Source organism: Aegilops tauschii, chromosome 6, assembly GCF_002575655.3.
Source record: "Aegilops tauschii subsp. strangulata cultivar AL8/78 chromosome 6, Aet v6.0, whole genome shotgun sequence".
Taxonomy (NCBI): domain Eukaryota; kingdom Viridiplantae; phylum Streptophyta; class Magnoliopsida; order Poales; family Poaceae; genus Aegilops; species Aegilops tauschii.
The window spans coordinates 337,910,311-337,928,219 of NC_053040.3; positions in this window are offsets into that span (position 1 = coordinate 337,910,311).

The following is a 17,909-nucleotide window of genomic DNA, read 5'->3' on the forward strand; positions in this document are numbered from 1 at the left end:
TATGTTCGTGGGAGTACTTCCCCACTTGGACCTCCTATGTGACGCGCGCGTGCGTCAAGCCACAGGCGCACCCCTTGCTGGGCGGTGTAGCAGCAGCGCACTGCAGCGACCTGCGCAAACCGGCACTATAGTAATAGTTTTTCTTTCAGTTTTTTATTCGGCTACGTGAGCACAAAAAACCGATACACTGTGGCAGCCCGGAGGACTGTACCAACCTGGTTATTCTAGCGGTCGAATTTTTTATTTTTCATCCGTTTCCTGGGAAAAATGAGAAAAAATACTCTAAAAAGGTCCATGCAGAAAAATGTGGCCAACATTTTTCCAAACTTTTGTTTTTTTAATGCGAACATTTTTTGAAACATGAAAAATAATTTGGAAAAACTGAATTTTTCAACATTTTTTGAAATTTAAAAGAATTTTACACAGAAGAGAATAGTTTTCAGAATTTCTAACACATTTGAAAACTGTGATCATTTTTTCTGAAATTGTGAACAAATTTTGAAATGTCAATATTTTGAAAATGGGAACAATTTTTGTAATCCCGAACATTCTTTGGAAAATATAAACAAATTTTTGAATATTTTACGAAACTGTGAACAAATTTTTTTTTTATTTTTTTACGTAACAATTTCTGAAGATTTCAAACATTCTATGAAATTTGCATTTTTTTTGTAACACTAGACAGGAACCTGCTAGAAGGTTCCAAAACCAAACGAGCGTGAACCAGGTTAAATGGGCTGGCCTAGTCTGCACTGCTCGTCGAGACCCTGTGCCTTTGGTCGACTTTTCGACGCAACGAGCGTCGAGTAGGATTCCGCCTTCCCATGGCAAAAGAAATTTGCCAGGGCATCACCAACGCGGATCCTCAGTTTGCCATCCAAGTTATAACCATTGGTCTGTGGACCAGTCCGATTGTCCGAATTCCCGCAAACTGGACGCAAACTGAGTGGGGCTTTGCGAGAGTCCGAACCGCCACCAGGTAGGTCCCCGACACCCTCTGCCCACTCAAATCCCCCCCGGTCCACTTTCCTTCCACTCCGCGCCGTGCCCCCTTGCTTCCACACCCTCCTCATCTGACATCTTCGTTGTACCTCTCCAGCCACTGGCCAGTCACCCTTGGACGTCTGCAACCCCTACCCACGCGCCTGCCCGCCTTAAACTATGTCGTCGTCCACCCAGGATCCGTCTGCCGCCAGGTACCCTTTGCCTTTCTGGTGACGCTGTTCATAGCGGACACCACGCCTGACAGGTGTTCGATAAAATTCCATAGCAGACACCCAGGATCCGTCCGCCGCCGAGTACCCTCTTCCTTTCTGGTGACGTCGTTCATAGCGGACAACACGCCTGACAGGCGTTCGATAAAATTCCGTAGAGCTATTTTGTTGACATTCTAATTGTTTTTCTAAAGTAAAATGACGGTGTGGTACTTGGTGATGGAGGATGAGTTGTTGTGTGTTGCGTGGAAGGTCATATCTGCATACTTTGTAGGCATGAGGCAAGGGGGCATGATTTTTTGGCAAAACGTGTGTGCTCTATTTCTTGAGCAAAAGCATTTCGCACCCTATGACTCGCACGTGATCCATGATCGCAATGTGAAGTCACTAGCCCATCAGTGGTACACCATCTTCAATGTCGGCATAAAATTTTGTTGTGCGGTTGCACAAGTGGAGAAAATGCGGCCACGGGGCTCGTCAACCATGGATATCATAAGTTTTGCTTCTTGTTGCTTTACATATTGGTCAATTCGTTGATTCACTCAATGTTGCAACTTGATAATCGTCATGTTGTATAGTCCAAACATGTTGTGGTGTTGTACCATAGGACCGAAGGGAGGCCTACATTCATACATTGTATGGGATGAAGCTCAAGGGGCACAATGTTTGGAAGAACTTGTGCCAATTCTAACTCGATTATAGAATTTGAAATCAATGAATTCAAAAAACTTGATAAACATCCGGCTATCTTCATTGTAATATATACATTTCAATATTGTTGTATTATGGATATTTAGAGGTTATTTATGGATGAATTGTGTTGTTTTCTATAATTATTTTGAGTGTTGTGGACTTAAAAGAAAAATATAAAGAGGTAATGTTTATGGGACATGGTTAGAGCATCCACAGTCGGGCGCCTCAAACCCGTCTCAAACACAGAGGCGAACGGCCTGATCACTGACCGGTAAAAAAACGGACCCGGCCGGGTGACTTAAACCGGCCTGAAACACCCGGGCTTACACACATCTCTCATATCTCGCCCAAATCTGGGGCGGATGGCCCGGGCGTGTCCGCCACGTCGGATTCGGCTGGCGCCAGCTGCCCTGACCTCACATATATTTGTCCCCTTCCGCTCCCCGGCCCAAACCCTAGCCACTCTCCCCCTCCCCTTCGCCCCAAGCTTACTTTCGGCGAACTCCGGCCTTCTCCGGCATGGCGGGCTACGGATCCGAGTCCTCCGTTAGCATATCTGCGAACTAGGATCTCATCCCAATCGTCCCGAGGAGGAGATGACCATCGCATTGTGCTCCGCCTCGCCCGCGAGGAGAATGTCTGTCAGCGGTCGGAGTCGATCCGCCCAGAATCCATCAACTCCGTCCACATGGCGCGTGGATCCAGTGCGCGACGCGTCATCGCTGCCTCACTAGAGGCGATGCTCTTCGTCTGGCGTCCAAACTCCATGTCGGATGTGCAACCCCTTCGTTGGCATGCCGACGACCAGGCCATCCGTGGCCCGTCCGCTGAGGGTATGGCGCGGCGTGCCCGCCATGCAAGGCAGAGGGCACGGGAGGCCGCGGCAGCCCTCGCGGTCGACGTCGACGAGGCGGAGTTGCACTCTCCGATGCCTCAACGGATGGACTGCAACCCCAGACGGGACAACCGCATCGTGGTCGCGTGTCGGCCTCCCCTGAACACAACGAATCCATCATCGATCGGCACCGTGAAGGCTCCGGACTTCGACAAGGAAGAGTAGGGCACGGGAGACGGCGGCTGTTGGGATGCAATTTCAAAAAAAATCCTACACTCACGCAAGATCTATCTAGGAGATGCATAGCAACGAGAGGGGGAGAGTGTGTCCACGTACCCTCGTAGACCGAAAGCGGAAGCGTTTGTTAACGCAGTTGATGTAGTCGAACTTCTTCTCGTTTCGACCGATCAAGCATCGAACGTACGGCACCTCCGAGTTCTGCACACGTTCAGCTCGATGACGTCCCTCGAACTCTTGATCCAGCAAAGTGTCGAGGGAGAGTTCCGTCAGCACGACGGCGTGGTGACGGTGATGGTGAAGTGATCCGCGCAGGGCTTCGCCTAAGCACTACGTGAATATGACCGGAGGCGTAAACTGTGGAGGGGGGCGACGCACACGGCTTGGAACAATTGATGTGTCTTGTAGGCGCCCCCACCCCGTATATAAAGGAGGGAGGGGGAGGAGGCCGGCTCTAGGCGCGCCCAAGTAGGAGGAATTCTACTTGGGCTCCTAGTTGGATTCCCCCCCCCCCTTTCCTTTTACCGAAGGGAAAGGAGGAAAGACAGAGAGGGGGAGAAGGAAAGGGGGGCGCCGCCCCCTCCCCTAGTCCAATTCGGCCTCCTTCCCTGTGGGGGGCGCGCCACCCCTTTGTGGGTTGGTGTGCCTCCCTCCTATGGCCCATATCTTCCCCCAGGGGGTTCCGGTAACCCCCCGGTAGTCCGATATGTACCCGATACATTTCGTAACACTTCCGATGTCTGAATACTATCATCCAATATATCAATATTTACCTCTCGACCATTTCGAGACTCCTCGTCATGTCCGTGGTCTCATCCGGAACTCTGAACAACATTCGGTCACCAAATCACATAACTCATATAATACAAATCGTCATCGAACATTAAGCGTGCGGACCCTACGGGTTTGAGAACTATGTAGACATGATTGGGACACCTCTCCGATCAATAACCAACAGCGGAACCTGGATGCTCATATTGGTTCCTACATATTCTATGAAGATCTTTATCGGTTAAACCGTAATGACAACATACATAATTCCCTTTGTCATCGGTATGTTACTTGCCCGAGATTCGATCGTCGGTATCTTCATACCTAGTTCAATCTTTGTTACCGGCAAGTCTCTTTACTCGTTCCGTAATGCATCATCCCGCAACTAACTCATTAGTCACATTGCTTGCAAGGCGTATCATGATGTGCATTACCGAGAGGGCCCGGAGATACCTCTCCGATACTCGGAGTGAAAAATCCTAATCTCGATCTATGCCAACCCAACAAACACCTTCGGAGATACCTGTAGAGCATCTTTATAATCACCCAGTTACGTTGTGACGTTTGATAGCACACAAGGTATTCCTCCGGTATCCGGGAGTAGCATAATCTCATAGTCAAAGGAATATGGATAAGTCATGAAGAAAGCAATAGCAATAAAACTTAATGATCATTATGCTAAGCTAACGGATGGGTCTTGTCCATCACATCATTCTCCTAATGATGTGACCTCATTCATCAATTGACAACACATGTCTATGGCTAGGAAACTTAACCATCTTTGATTAACGAGCTAGTCTAGTAGAGGCTCACTAGGGACACTGTGTTTTTGTCTATGTATCCATGCGTGTATCAAGTTTCCGGTTAATACAATTCTAGCATGAATAATACAGATTTATCATGATATAAGGAAATATAAATAACAACTTTATTATTGCCTCTAGGGCATATTTCCTTCAGGCTCCCACTTGCACTAGAGTCAATAATCTAGATTACGTAGTAATGATTCTAACACCCATGGAATCTTGGTGCTGATCATGTTTTGCTCGTGGAAGAGGCTTAGTCAACAGGTCTTCCACATTCAGATCCATATGTATTTTGCAAATCTCTATGTCTCCCTCCTTGACTTGATTGCGGATGGAGTTGAAGCGTCTCTTGATGTGTTTGGTTCTTTTGTGAAATCTGGATTCCTTCGCCACGGCAATTTCTCCAGTATTGTCACAAAATATTTTCATTGGACCCGATGCACTAGGTATTACACCTAGATCGGATATGAAATCCTTCATCCAGACTCCTTTAATCGCTACTTCCGAAGCAGCTATGTACTCCGCTTCACACGTAGGTTCCGCCATGACGCTTTGCTTGGAACTGCACCAACTGACAGCTCCACCATTTAATATAAATACGTATCCGGTTCGAGACTTAGAGTCATCCGGATCAGTGTCAAAGCTAGCATTGACGTAACCATTTACGACGAGCTCTTTGTCACCTCAATAAACGAGAAACATATCCTTAGTCCTTTTCAGGTACTTCAGGATGTTCTTGACCGCTGTCCAGTGATCCACTCCTGGATTACTTTGGTACCTCCCTACTAGACTTATAGCAAGGCACACATCTGGTCTGGTACACAACACTGCATACATGACAGAATGTATGGCTGAGGCATAGGGAGTGACTTTCATTTCCTCTCTATCTTCTGTAGTGGTCGGGCATTGAGTCTGACTCAACTTCACACCTTGTAACATAGGCAACAACCCTTTCTTTGACTGATCCATTTTGAACTTCTTCAAAAGTTTATCAAGGTATGTGCTTTGTGAAAGTCCAATTAAGCGTCTTGATCTATCTCTATAGATCTTGATGCCCAATATATAAGCAGCTTCACCGAGGTCTTTCATTGAAAAACTCTTATTCAAGTATCCTTTTATGCTATCCAGAAATTCTATATCATTTCCTATCAACAATATGTCATCCAAATATAATATTAGAAATGCTACAGAGCTCCCACTCACTTTCTTGTAAATACAGGCTTCTCCAAAAGTCTGTATAAATGCTACAGAGCTCCCACCCCTAGTTGGTTTTGGAGTATTGACGACAAACCTGGTTGAGGGACTAATGTGTTTGTGAGAATTGTAGGATAACACAGGTAGTAGTCCCTCATTGATTCGGTTTGCCTACCGGAGATGACCCCTAAAAATGTATGAAGACATTGAAGACAATGGTGGTATGTGAAGATATTCACTTTGAAGACTATGACAAGAGAAGACATCGTGTGAAGACTATGGAGCGCGAAGACTTAGTTGTTTCGTTGTTTCCTTTTCTTCTTTGTTGAGTCATAGGAACCACTGTACTGTTAAGTGGGGTCCCAGTGAGCAAAGTCAGAGTGACTGAAGTGATGCTCAACCAAATCCTATGTCTTCGAGTGAAGACAATGAGAGCAAATCTTATCCAGAGCTGGATGAGTCAGCTTTACTTGTGGCCCAAGTAAAGTTGCCGCGTGTGTTTGAAATCTGACCGTTGGAACACGTGTCAGTTCCTTAGTGACCCAGGGTCATTTCGGACAAATCGGTCGGGTTGCCTAGTGGCTATAAATAGCCCACCCCCTACACCATAAATTGGTGGCTACTCAGAGTTAGTGCACGGATTTTGTCGTTTGGAAGTCTACCTTGAAGACTTACCAGAGTGATTGGGCGAGGACTAGGTGTCCTTAGCTCAAGGGGAATAAGGTGAAGACATGGTCTTCTGAGTTGAATCTCAGCCTCCCTAACCAGACGTACAGTTGTCACAGCAACTAGAACTGGTCCAACAAATCATGTGTCCTCACCACGTGACTGGTTCTATCCTCACCCTCTCTTTACTTACAGTTTGTCTTCGTGAAGTCATTGCCTGCTTGCACTACCTGTTTGACTTCACTGTGTGACTACTATCGTTGTTTGGCTTCATACTATCTTCCATCCTGATCTTTACTACCTAGCTGCTATTAGTCTTCGTGCTTTCACTTCATTGCATACTTGACTATGGCTTGCTTAGTGTAGTCTACCTTCCGCTGCATATCAATAGGTTCATTTCTATTGTTTGTCTTCGAAACTCTCATGTTTTGAAGACTTTCATAAAAATCGCCTATTTACCCCCCCTCTAGTCGATAACTAGCACTTTCAATTGGTATCAGAGCAAGGTACTCCCTTGTTCTGTGTGATTCGGTTTAACCACCTGGAGTTTTAGCTATGTCGACTGCAGGGATAATCAAAGTCTCCGCTGCGTGCCCCGTTTTCGATGGAACTGAATATCCCTACTGGAAGAATAAGATGCGCATGCATCTTGAAGCCATTGATGTCGACCTCTAGTATGTCGTCAAGAATGGTATCCCAAGACTGGTGAAGGTGTCACCCCTGCTGATGTCAAGAAGTTCATTCAACTAGATTCTACTGCCAAGAACATCATATGTGGTCATCTGACCAAAGGACAGTATGGCCGTGTGAGTGCTCTGGAAACGTCGAAGCTAGTCTGGGACTGGCTCTCCAAGGTCAACGAAGGCGTCTCAACCCAGAGAGATCAAAGGATCAGTGTTCTTCGCAACCTCTTCAACCGCTTCAAGAGAAACGACAACGAGAATGTCCAGCTCATGTTTGATCGCCTCACTGACATCACAAATGAGCTTTGTGCTCTCGGCGCCACTGAGATCACCAAGCATGAAATCGTCAAGACACTTCTGAGATCACTTGACAGCTCGTTCGACACTCTTGCCCTGTTGATACAAGAACGTCCTGACTTCAAGACACTCGATCCGTCTGACATACTTGAGAGGCTCAACACACATGAGTTCCAGCTATCTGAGAAAAGAGATATCTATGGTCCCAACTATGGCCGAACTCGCGCTTTGAAGGCAAAAGCTGTTTCCTCATCTGAAGAAGAATCTGACTGCAGTTCTGGTGATCCTGAAGACATTGGAAAGGAACTTGCTATGCTTGTGGAGAAGTTCCAGAAGTTCACTAGGAAGAAGGGCTTCAGAAAGTCTTCACGATCCAGCTCAAGAAATGATGAAGCTTCCACTCATGACTACAAGAAGAGAACATGTCACAAGTGCAAGAAACCTGGACACTACATCTCTGAGTGTCCACAGTGGTACAATGAGAACAACAACAAGAAGAAGAGCAAGGAATATGATTCTGATGACAAGAAGAAGAAGAAATCCTCAAAGTCTTGTTCCAAGTCTTCATCCCATAAGAAGAGCTCATCTGGCAAGGCTCATGCTTTTGTTGGCAAGGAGATGGATTCAGAGGAGGTGTCTGCTTCTGAGGAGGCGGAGGTGGAGTCTGAGGAGGAGTCCGACCCTGGTGTTGCGAGTCTGGCTCTAGCTACAGCCTACGTTGCCAAGTATATCTTCAACACTGAAGACAATGGCCCCATCACCAACACCGACGCTAATGACAAGGACGACTCTGCTCCCACCTACTGCTTCATGGCACGTGGTGCCAAGGTAAAATCACGCGATGCTTACTTTCAAACATCAAGTGAAGATGACTCTGATTGTGAATCCAAACCCAGCTACAAAACACTTGCTAAAATTGCAACTGAACAACAGAAAGCTATGGAACATACTCAAAAACTGTTAGACAAAAGCGATTACCTGTTGGACGCGGAAATGACCCGTTCTCAGTCCTTAATTGAAGACATAAAAAATCTTCATGTTAAGTACCAGGAACTTGAAAGTCGTCCTGAAACGCTCTCAACCACTCATGAAAAGCTTTCCTATGATTATCTTCAACGGAAGCAAGAGCTTGAGAAATTGAGAGCGGCTCATGAAGATCTTCAAAAAGAGAATGAGTCACTTCGCGCTCAATAGATCAGTCCCGCTCAGGAAGGATTTGAACCACCATGTCTAAAATGCCTTGAGCGTGTAACGCTACTTCTGTTGCTGAATGTTCTACTGCTGCTACTGTTGTAATATCTTCAACTGTTGATCTGGTGACTAACCCCTCTGCTGAGGATACCACTACTATTGCTGATGAAAATGCTAGGTTGAAGACATTGCTTGAAACAGGGATGTACAAAAGTCTCAAAGGGCATCAGACACTGTGCGATGTCCTCAAAAAGCAGATTCTGAACCGAAACCCTAGGAAAGAGGGTGTTGGGTTCGAGAGGAAAATGAATGTTGATGGCTCCTATTGGAAGCCTGAGCAGTACCCCAAAACCACATGGGTTGCTGCAAAGGGACCTTCAGTGGATCCATCCACCTTATCTGGCTTCACTTGTGCTAACCCTATTATTATTGATGAATCCTTTGATGCAAACTATAAACTGTTTAAGAATCAGAATGGTGAAGTGTTTGCCAGGTATATTGGTACTAACTGCAGGAATGGGCCACCTATGAAGAAGATCTGGGTTCCCAAAAGTTGTCTTGAGAATCTTCCTGTGGATGTCATCATGACACCGCCTGGGAAGAAGACAAATCCCAGACCAAAGGCTTCATATGGTCCAAAGGCTTCATACAGACAGAGGACTCACCTGAGTCACCCTAACGCCAATGTTTTGCAGGGAAATCATACTCAGACTTATGAATATGAGCGTGTTTCTTCAAACCGCTATGTTCATAAAACTAAGAACTTTTCTGCTTATTCATATGAGTACTATTCACCTCCTGCAAGGCTATTTGCTAGGGCTTCAAAGCCGAAGTTCTCAGATGCTGCACTTAGACTCATTGCTTCTAAGCCACCCCTGAAGATGTGGGTGGTTAAGAAGAATTAACTTTCTTTTGCAGGGAAAGGTCTCCAGCCGGAAATCAAAGGCTTCTGATGCTATTGCTGGGGACCTAAAACATCTTGTAGGGCGCAAGATCAAATGCCCAAATGGTCTTACTATGTATATTGTTCCTGAATCGCTTGCCAATCATCCTATCAGTCCTAATCTTGATCTGAGCTTTGATAATCCTCTTGCCCGTCAAATGTTTATGCTTCACAATACTCTTGGTGAAGCCTATCCCCCTAACTGTACTGTAGGGTATGACACCTCATGCTTCAGAATGGATTATGGATAGCGGATGCACTAATCATATGACTGGTGATCGAAGTCTTCTCATGGACTCAACCTTACGTCCATCTGACAAGAGTCACATCACATTTGCTGACACTGGTAAAAGCAAGGGTATCGGAAAGATGATCTGTACATGGTAGATTTCTCAGCAGGACCACAGCTTGTCGTATGTCTTCTAGCAAAAGCTTCAGAGTGATGGCTCTGGCATCGGAGGCTAGGGCATGCTGGCATGAGGAACCTACACACTCTCGCTAAGAAGAAGCATGTCATAGGCATCGAGGGTGTCAAGTTCAATAAGGATCACTTGTGCGGTGCCTGCGAAGCTGGAAAGATGACAAGGGCCAAGCATCCCTCGAAGACTATCATGACGACATCTCAACCCTTCGAGCTGCTTCACATGGACTTATTTGGCCCTACTCACTACTCTACTCTCACTACTACTGCTTGTCTCTATTGCTTCGTCATTGTTGATGATTATTCAAGATATACGTGGGTGCACATAATTCTCTACAAGACTGAAGTGCAGGATGTCTTCAGACGCTTCGCCAACCGTGCCATGAACAACTATGGTGTCAAGATCAAGCATATCAGAAGTGACAACGGCACAGAGTTCAAGAACACCGGCCTCGACCTTTACCTGGATACATTAGGCATCACACATGAGTTCTCAGCTTCGTACACACCTCAGCAGAATGGCATCGTGGAGCGCAAGAACAGAACACTCATTGAAATGGCTCAGACGATGCTTGATGAATACAAGACTCCAAGAAAGTTCTGGCCTGAAGTTATTGATACTGCATGCCATGTCATCAACCGTGTTTATCTTCACAAGCTTCTGAAGAAAACATCCTATGAACTCCTCACTGGTAAGAAGCCAAATGTTAGTTACTTCAGAGTATTTGGTGCTAGGTGCTGGATCAAGGATCCACTTCACACTTCAAAATTTGCACCAAAAGCACATGAAGGTTTTATGCTTGGTTACGGAAAGGATTCGCACTCCTACAGAGTCTTCAACCTCTTTCACTATAAAGTGGTTCAAACTTTGGATGTGCGGTTCGATGAGACTAACGACTCACAAAGAGAGCACCTGCCAAATGTGCTAGATGAAGTTCCACCCAGTGAATCCATCAAGCTCATGGGAACCGGAGAAATCATACCGTCTGAAACACATCCTGGAGAGGAACTTATCATTTCTGCACCTAATCAACCTGAAGACAATGCTCAGCCTGAAGACAATCCTCCTAACGATGACAATGATCAGCAAGAGCAAAATCTTCGTCCGGTTCATCCTCGTGTTGCAAATGAAGTACAGATTGAGAAGATAATTGATAGCATCAATGCGCCTAGTCCACTCACTCGTTCAAGAGCAACACATCTAGCAAATTTCTGTGGGCACTTTGCATTTGTCTCAAAATCAAAACCCAAGAAAGTTGCTGAAGCCTTAATGGAACCTGAATGGATTCAAGCTATGCAAGAAGAGCTTCAACAGTTCAAGCTGAACAATGTCTGGGAACTTGTCAAGCGTCCTGACCCTCACAAGCATAACATAATAGGCACAAAATGGATATATCACAACAAGCAAGATGAGCATGGTCAAGTTGTCAGAAACAAGGCTCGTCTCGTTGCTCAAGGATACACTCAAGTTGAAGGGATTGACTTCGATGAAACATTTGCTCCTGTGGCTAGGCTTGAAGCTATTCGCATATTACTAGCCTATGCAAATCATCACAACATCCTGCTGTATCAAATGGATGTGAAGAGTGCATTTCTCAACGGAAAGATTGAAGAAGAAGTGTATGTTGCACAACCTCTTGGCTTTGAAGATCCAAAACATCCTGATATGGTGTACAAGCTAAACAAGGCACTGTATGGCCTCAAACAAGCCCCTCGCGCTTGGTATGACACACTCAAAGACTTCCTGAAGAGCAAAGGCTTCAAACCTGGTTCCCTGGATCCCACACTCTTCACGAAGACATATGATGGTGAACTGTTTGTGTGCCAAATATATGTGGATGACATTATCTTCGGTTGCACCAACCAGAAATACAGTGATGAGTTTGGACACATGATGCAAGAGCAATATCAGATGTCCATGATGGGTGAGCTGAAGTTCTTCCTTGGTCTTCAAATTCGTCAGCAAAGCAATGGCATCTTCATATCTCAAGAGAAATATCTCAAAGATTGCCTGAAGAAGTTTGGAATGCAAGACTGCAAAGGTTACACGACGCCAATGCCAACTAAAAGTCATCTGGGTCCTGACGCCAATGGTAAAGAGTTCGATCAAAAGGTATACCGCTCCATGATTGGTTCTTTACTTTACTTATGTGCATCTAGGCCAGATATCATGCTTAGTGTTTGCATGTGTGCTCGATTCCAAGCGGCACCAAAGGAATCGCATCACTTAGCTATGAAGCGAATTCTTCGATATTTGGCTTACACCCCAACACTTGGATTATGGTATCCAAAGGGCTCAGAGTTTGATCTAGTTGGATTCCCGGATGCTGATTATGCTGGTGACAAGGTGGATCGCAAGTCTACATCAGGCACATGTCACTTTCTAGGACGATCACTTGTCTGTTGGTCTTCAAAGAAGCAGAACTGTGTATCACTCTCCACTGCTGAATCCGAATACATTGCTGCTGGATCTTGCTGCGCTATGCTTCTATGGATGAAGCAAACACTCAAGGACTATGGCATCCATCTAAAATAAGTACCACTTTACTGCGACAACGAAAGCGCCATCAAGATTGCCAACAACCCACTTCAGCACTCGAAGACAAAGCACATTGGAATTCGTCATCACTTTCTCAGAGATCATGTCATGAAGGAAGATATTGATATCATACACGTCAACACTGAAGAGCAATTGGCAGATATCTTCACAAAGCCCTTGGATAAGAAAAGGTTTTGCAAGTTGCGGTGTGAGCTAAATATCTTGGAATCCTTGAATGTCCTGTGATCAGGCACACATCCTAACACCTATGCATGTTGATGACTTAGATGTGCAACACACGAAGTAATGTATGTCTTCAATCAATGAAGACTTACACTCTGAGTGTGAATACATTAATGCAGAATTTGACTTCGGAGCGCCACGATAATTGTGCGCCGTGTCTGGGTCTAATACTTCCTATAGGGTGGGTAACGCCACCACCAAATTCTTATCTTTGAAGTGTTTTTCTCATGGCATTACATTTGCTATGTCTTCGCATTTGGTTTGTCTTCAATATCAACATGTCTTCATGTTTATCTTCAATGTTGATTTGGTCTTATTCTGATATATACGCATATTAGTGTTCTGTCCTCTACAATATTCACTTATAGCTATGTCTTCTCGTTTGAATCTTTTGAACTAAGTGAATGTGATCGGACCCTGACCTCTCTATACTTCCTATCTCAAACTCCATCTATCCAAAACATATGCATTCTATTGAAACTGTCGAATGTCTTCTCTGCGTCCTTGTCAGCAGAAGATACAGAGACAAACATTAAATCTGTTTTAAATGCTCAATTCTTATTGCCTGGAACCCGGAGAAGCCGGAACGACCACCCGACAGTCCTGGCGTGCGTGGGAACATGGGACAACTCCCAATGTGTTGCATGTTCGCCACGTGTCCCTCAGATGTGAACCGCCAGGGGCACCTGCGTAATTACGCTGTGCCATCCCTTTCCCTATAAATGCACATCCTATCGCGGTCAAAATCTTTCTTCCACCTCTCCACCTCGACAAACCCTAGCGCCACCGCTAGCTCTCGACGACGCCGGCGACGAAGCGCTTAGCCGCCGCAACCTCTCTGACGCCGTCTTCACGCCGGCCGCGGACATCGTCTTCTCCGCCGCCGCTGTAGGTGTCCTCCGTCGCCATGTTAGGGCATGGAAGATCGAACTGCTCGGCCTCATCTTCTACTCCGTCTAGCAGTTCATCGTGTGGTAAATTAAAACCCTCCTTTTTACTGTCTTTTTATCCAATAAATTCATCCTTCCTACCAAAAGTGGTTTCTGCCTCCACAAATTTGGATCTATCCTGCTCTGCATCTCATATGAAGCCTAGTATATTCACTTATGCTTCACACGTAGTTAGATTCCTCACTTGTACCTCTGGAACCAACTCTCAACATATAAGTGAATGTCTTCGCGCTATGAGGTCAATGTCTTCTAAACTGATTTATCTTCAAAATCTTCTGAGAATGCATATGACCTCTTCCCCTTCCCTCGCATCTCTAATGCTGTCATAGGTACATGTCCGTGGGAGAATCCCTTGGTTCTCATAGTCTGCATTCATTTGCAGAATTCTTACAGCATCACATCAACTCTCCCGAAGCCAGTTCCTGTCTGACCAGCAGACGGAAGCCTTTGACAGTGTTGAAGCCATTCAGTCTAAACTTCATGGCAACAGATAAGTCTACAAGGAAGGGTGGCAGACAGTGCCGTGGGAATACATCGAAGGATTTGCCACTAGATCTCTATGAGCTGTACAAGACAGATCCAGAGGAAGACTACAATTAGCGAAAAACCCGAATCCAATGGATTCGAAGATATTGGGCAGAACAATGGTACAAGTACAGGTTCGTGACCCAGGAGTATGCTGAGAAGAATGCCATCAAGCGACCCTAGGGAGACATCTTGTACAAAAATCTTCCATCCAGGTCCAGAGCTGAAGCCATTGAACAAGGCTTCTACCCTTGCATGGTCCGTGGACCGCAGCCTGCTGATGCCGACCCATCTTCATTGCTATGGTGTCGTGACGACAATCTGTTCAAGCGCAACTTTCAGTTTGCCAAGAACTCGGCCAAAGAGAACAAGAAGTCGCGGGGATTAGACTTCAACCCAGGTCCCTCTGCTCCTCGTGCCGATGGCACACGCGAAGCTGAACCCAATCTTGTTGGGCCCTTCTACAACCTAGAAGGTCTCATCACTCATATCATGGTTCAAGGGACTGCCGTGGATCAACCTGCAGACGACGCTGATTCTGACGAAGCGCCTGCTCCACAGAAGCCTAAGAAGCTGAAGAAACCCAAGACTTCGAAGCCTTCCCCTGCACCAAAAGCTTCGCGAGCAAATCCTCTGGCCACTGCTCCTCCTGCACCAAGTGTGCAGTCAGAAGATCTCTCATGCATCTCCAAGTCTGAGAAGAAGAAAAAGAAGCCCATGCACACCACTGGTCCAGCACTGACCCCTGCTGCAGTTCTAAGGAATGAGAATGACGCCATTGATCTGTCGAGTGACGACGATCTTGCTGATGACGCTCTTGAACTGCTGATAAAGAGCAAGAAAGAGGCGGAAATCTTCAATGATTTACCTCTCTTTGACGTGGAAGTGTTGAACAATTTCATTGATGAGTGGTTTGACACCACCAATCTTAGCTTTGATGATCTGCAACTTCCCGTTGGCCTAAGCGTCTCCTTCCATGGCGCCATTGCTCCTGAGCTGGCTCTTGCTCAGAAAATTATTGAGCTAAAGCACAAGATCGACTATGAAAAGGCTCAGTTCAAGAAGCATATGGCCAAGCTTAGTGTGACAGACGTCCAAAACTTCAAGATCATGCTGCATGAGCTCAAGGAAGCGTTTCACAAGAAACGTGAAGAAGCCAAAGGTTCTCGAGAGCGCATGAAGCATCTGGCTGCCAAGTGTGTTCAAGCTTACAATGAAGCTGAGAAGCGCAAGGCACTTGGGCGTCCTGGCATCGACCCCAAGATGGCTGCCAAGCAGAAGAAGCCTACTGTGGACCAAGCTGAACCATCCAGGTGGGAAGAACCTCGCATTGTCTTCCCGGCCAGTATGACAGGCGTGAAGCCTAAGGTCCCCACAGTGGCTTCAGAGCTAAACAAGGCAGCTGAAGCCAAAGCCAGAAAGCGCAAGACCAAGAACACCACTGACGATGCTCCACCCACCAAGAAGCGTAAAACCAAGAAGAAAGATCGGGCTGCTCCCACAGAGCCCCTCGTCATCGAGCCAATTTCGGTTGCTCGTCATGCATCTGCACAACATGAACGTCGTTTGATAGTTCATGAGCCTGCTTCCCCATAGGCTCCTGAAGCTGAAGCCATTCCAGCTGTTGACCCCACCGCAGATGAAGACATTGCTCAACAAGACAATGTAGAAGATGATGAAGTCCTTCCTCAGATCGAGCACAATGTGATATCATTGCCTGTTCTTACAAACAGCGAACTCATCAGCATTGGTCGTCCTTTGACGCCAATTGCTTAGGATGACTCATGGGATGATCACCCACAAGACTCACCCCGTGAAGAAGAAACACCAGCTACTCCCCCAACTCAACTCACCACTCCGGTACTTGAAGATGAAGACTTTGTGGCCCAACCAACTCCATCTTCACAAGCGTCGCCAGCGTTCCGCAGGCTTCATAAAGGACCTAGGCCACAAGTCCTCTGTCAAGTGTTCCAGAAGGAGAAGAGCGCCAATCAATGTCTCGCCAAGTATGTCCTGAAGCCTCTCCAACCGTGAACAACCCCGAGTCTGAAGCCAACGTGGCTGAAGATATTCTGGCTGCATCAGCCGATGACGAAGCAGAACCAAGATATGAAGAAGAACGTGTTGCTACACCCCCAACCAACCCTGAAGCTGTTCTCGAGGATAACGCGTCCGACCCTCCAGCTACTCGAGTGGAGGTTGATAACACTGAGGCGACCACCAACACCAACATTGAAGCCAATGACGTTGTCATGGCTGAAGCTAATGTGGTGCCTGAAGTTAATGTGGTGCCTGAAGTGATAGCACCTGAAGTCAATGCTGCACCTGATGCAAATCTGCAGCCTGAAGTCACTGCCGTTGCCACTGCCACTGCTCCTGTACCGCCTCCTAGGCCACACACTATCGAGCAAGCATACAATTATGGTCAGCTGGTCACTGTTAGATGGCCTATTCTGGTTCCTCCACCTGCTGTTGGTCCGCAATTTGACTACCATGTCGAGCACAGGCCTCAGGTCTAGAAGCCTAAGCCAAGACTACCCAGGTTTCCAGGTACTGCCACTCCACCAGGGTCCTTCAATGCAAATGGCTTCATTGCACACAACACTTTCTTTAATAGTGCCAAGAACCCCTATTCCAAGCCAAGGATTTCATCAGATCAGTTCTGGAGCTATCAGCAGCGCAGTTATTATTCTTGTGTTCCTTATGACCAAGGGCGCATTTTCCCTCATATGCGTCTTGACTGTGATGCCATTGCTGGATTGCCATGCCTTGAAGAAGCCCTTGACTGTTTCCGTGATGCTGGATTGCTGAACTTTGTGACTGATAAGGAGCATTGGAATGAAGAGCTTCTGCTGCAACTCTATGCCACCCTCCACATTCGCGGCTACAACAGGGATCCAAAGACATGGGTCCTTGAGTGGATGACAGGCAACGTACACCATGAAGCTAAAGCTCTTGATATTATTGAGCTCACTAGCCTGCCCACTCCAGGTGAACTATATGAACCTGGTTGTCAGCTTCATCGCAATGCATTGGAGAGCATCTTTCAGAAGCCAGAGCCCAACATGAGCCAAATGCTGAGCATGATGAAGCCTCTACCACGCGACGCTGAATACCCAAAAGAGTTCTTTGTTGAAGACCTAGAGTATCTGCCCCACACTATTTATCATATCATCAGGCGAACTCTATGGCCTGTCAAAGGACACTCTTCTGCAGCGAAGCTTGAAGGAGCAATGAAGACTTTGGCCTTTTATATCTTCAATGGCATCAGCTTCAATGCTCAAGACTTCTTTATCAGGCAACTGGCTGCATCAGGCTCTGATCTCTTTGGACTGAAATTCTACGCTCCTTGGGTTATGCGCCTTATCATGCTTCACTCTGCCGTCAACTATCAACCTTCTGCTCGCAACCATCTGATATTTTTGCCAGAGGTTGATATGTCAGTTGAGGCCATATATCCGGAGCCTACCAAGGAGCCTGTTTGTCTTCACAATGCTGATCACCAAAGCTTCACACAGCCCATTGAAGGAGTCCAGGCAGTCACTCGTGTTTATCCTTTGGCTGGCAATACACGCTTACCTCACTGTGCTCAAACTGAAGCCACTGAAAGCAGTATTGCTCAAAGGCCTCGGAAGCGATCTCGTGTTCTCAATGACCGAGAGCTTCTCGTTGCCCTTCATCAAAAATAGGATAAGCATCAC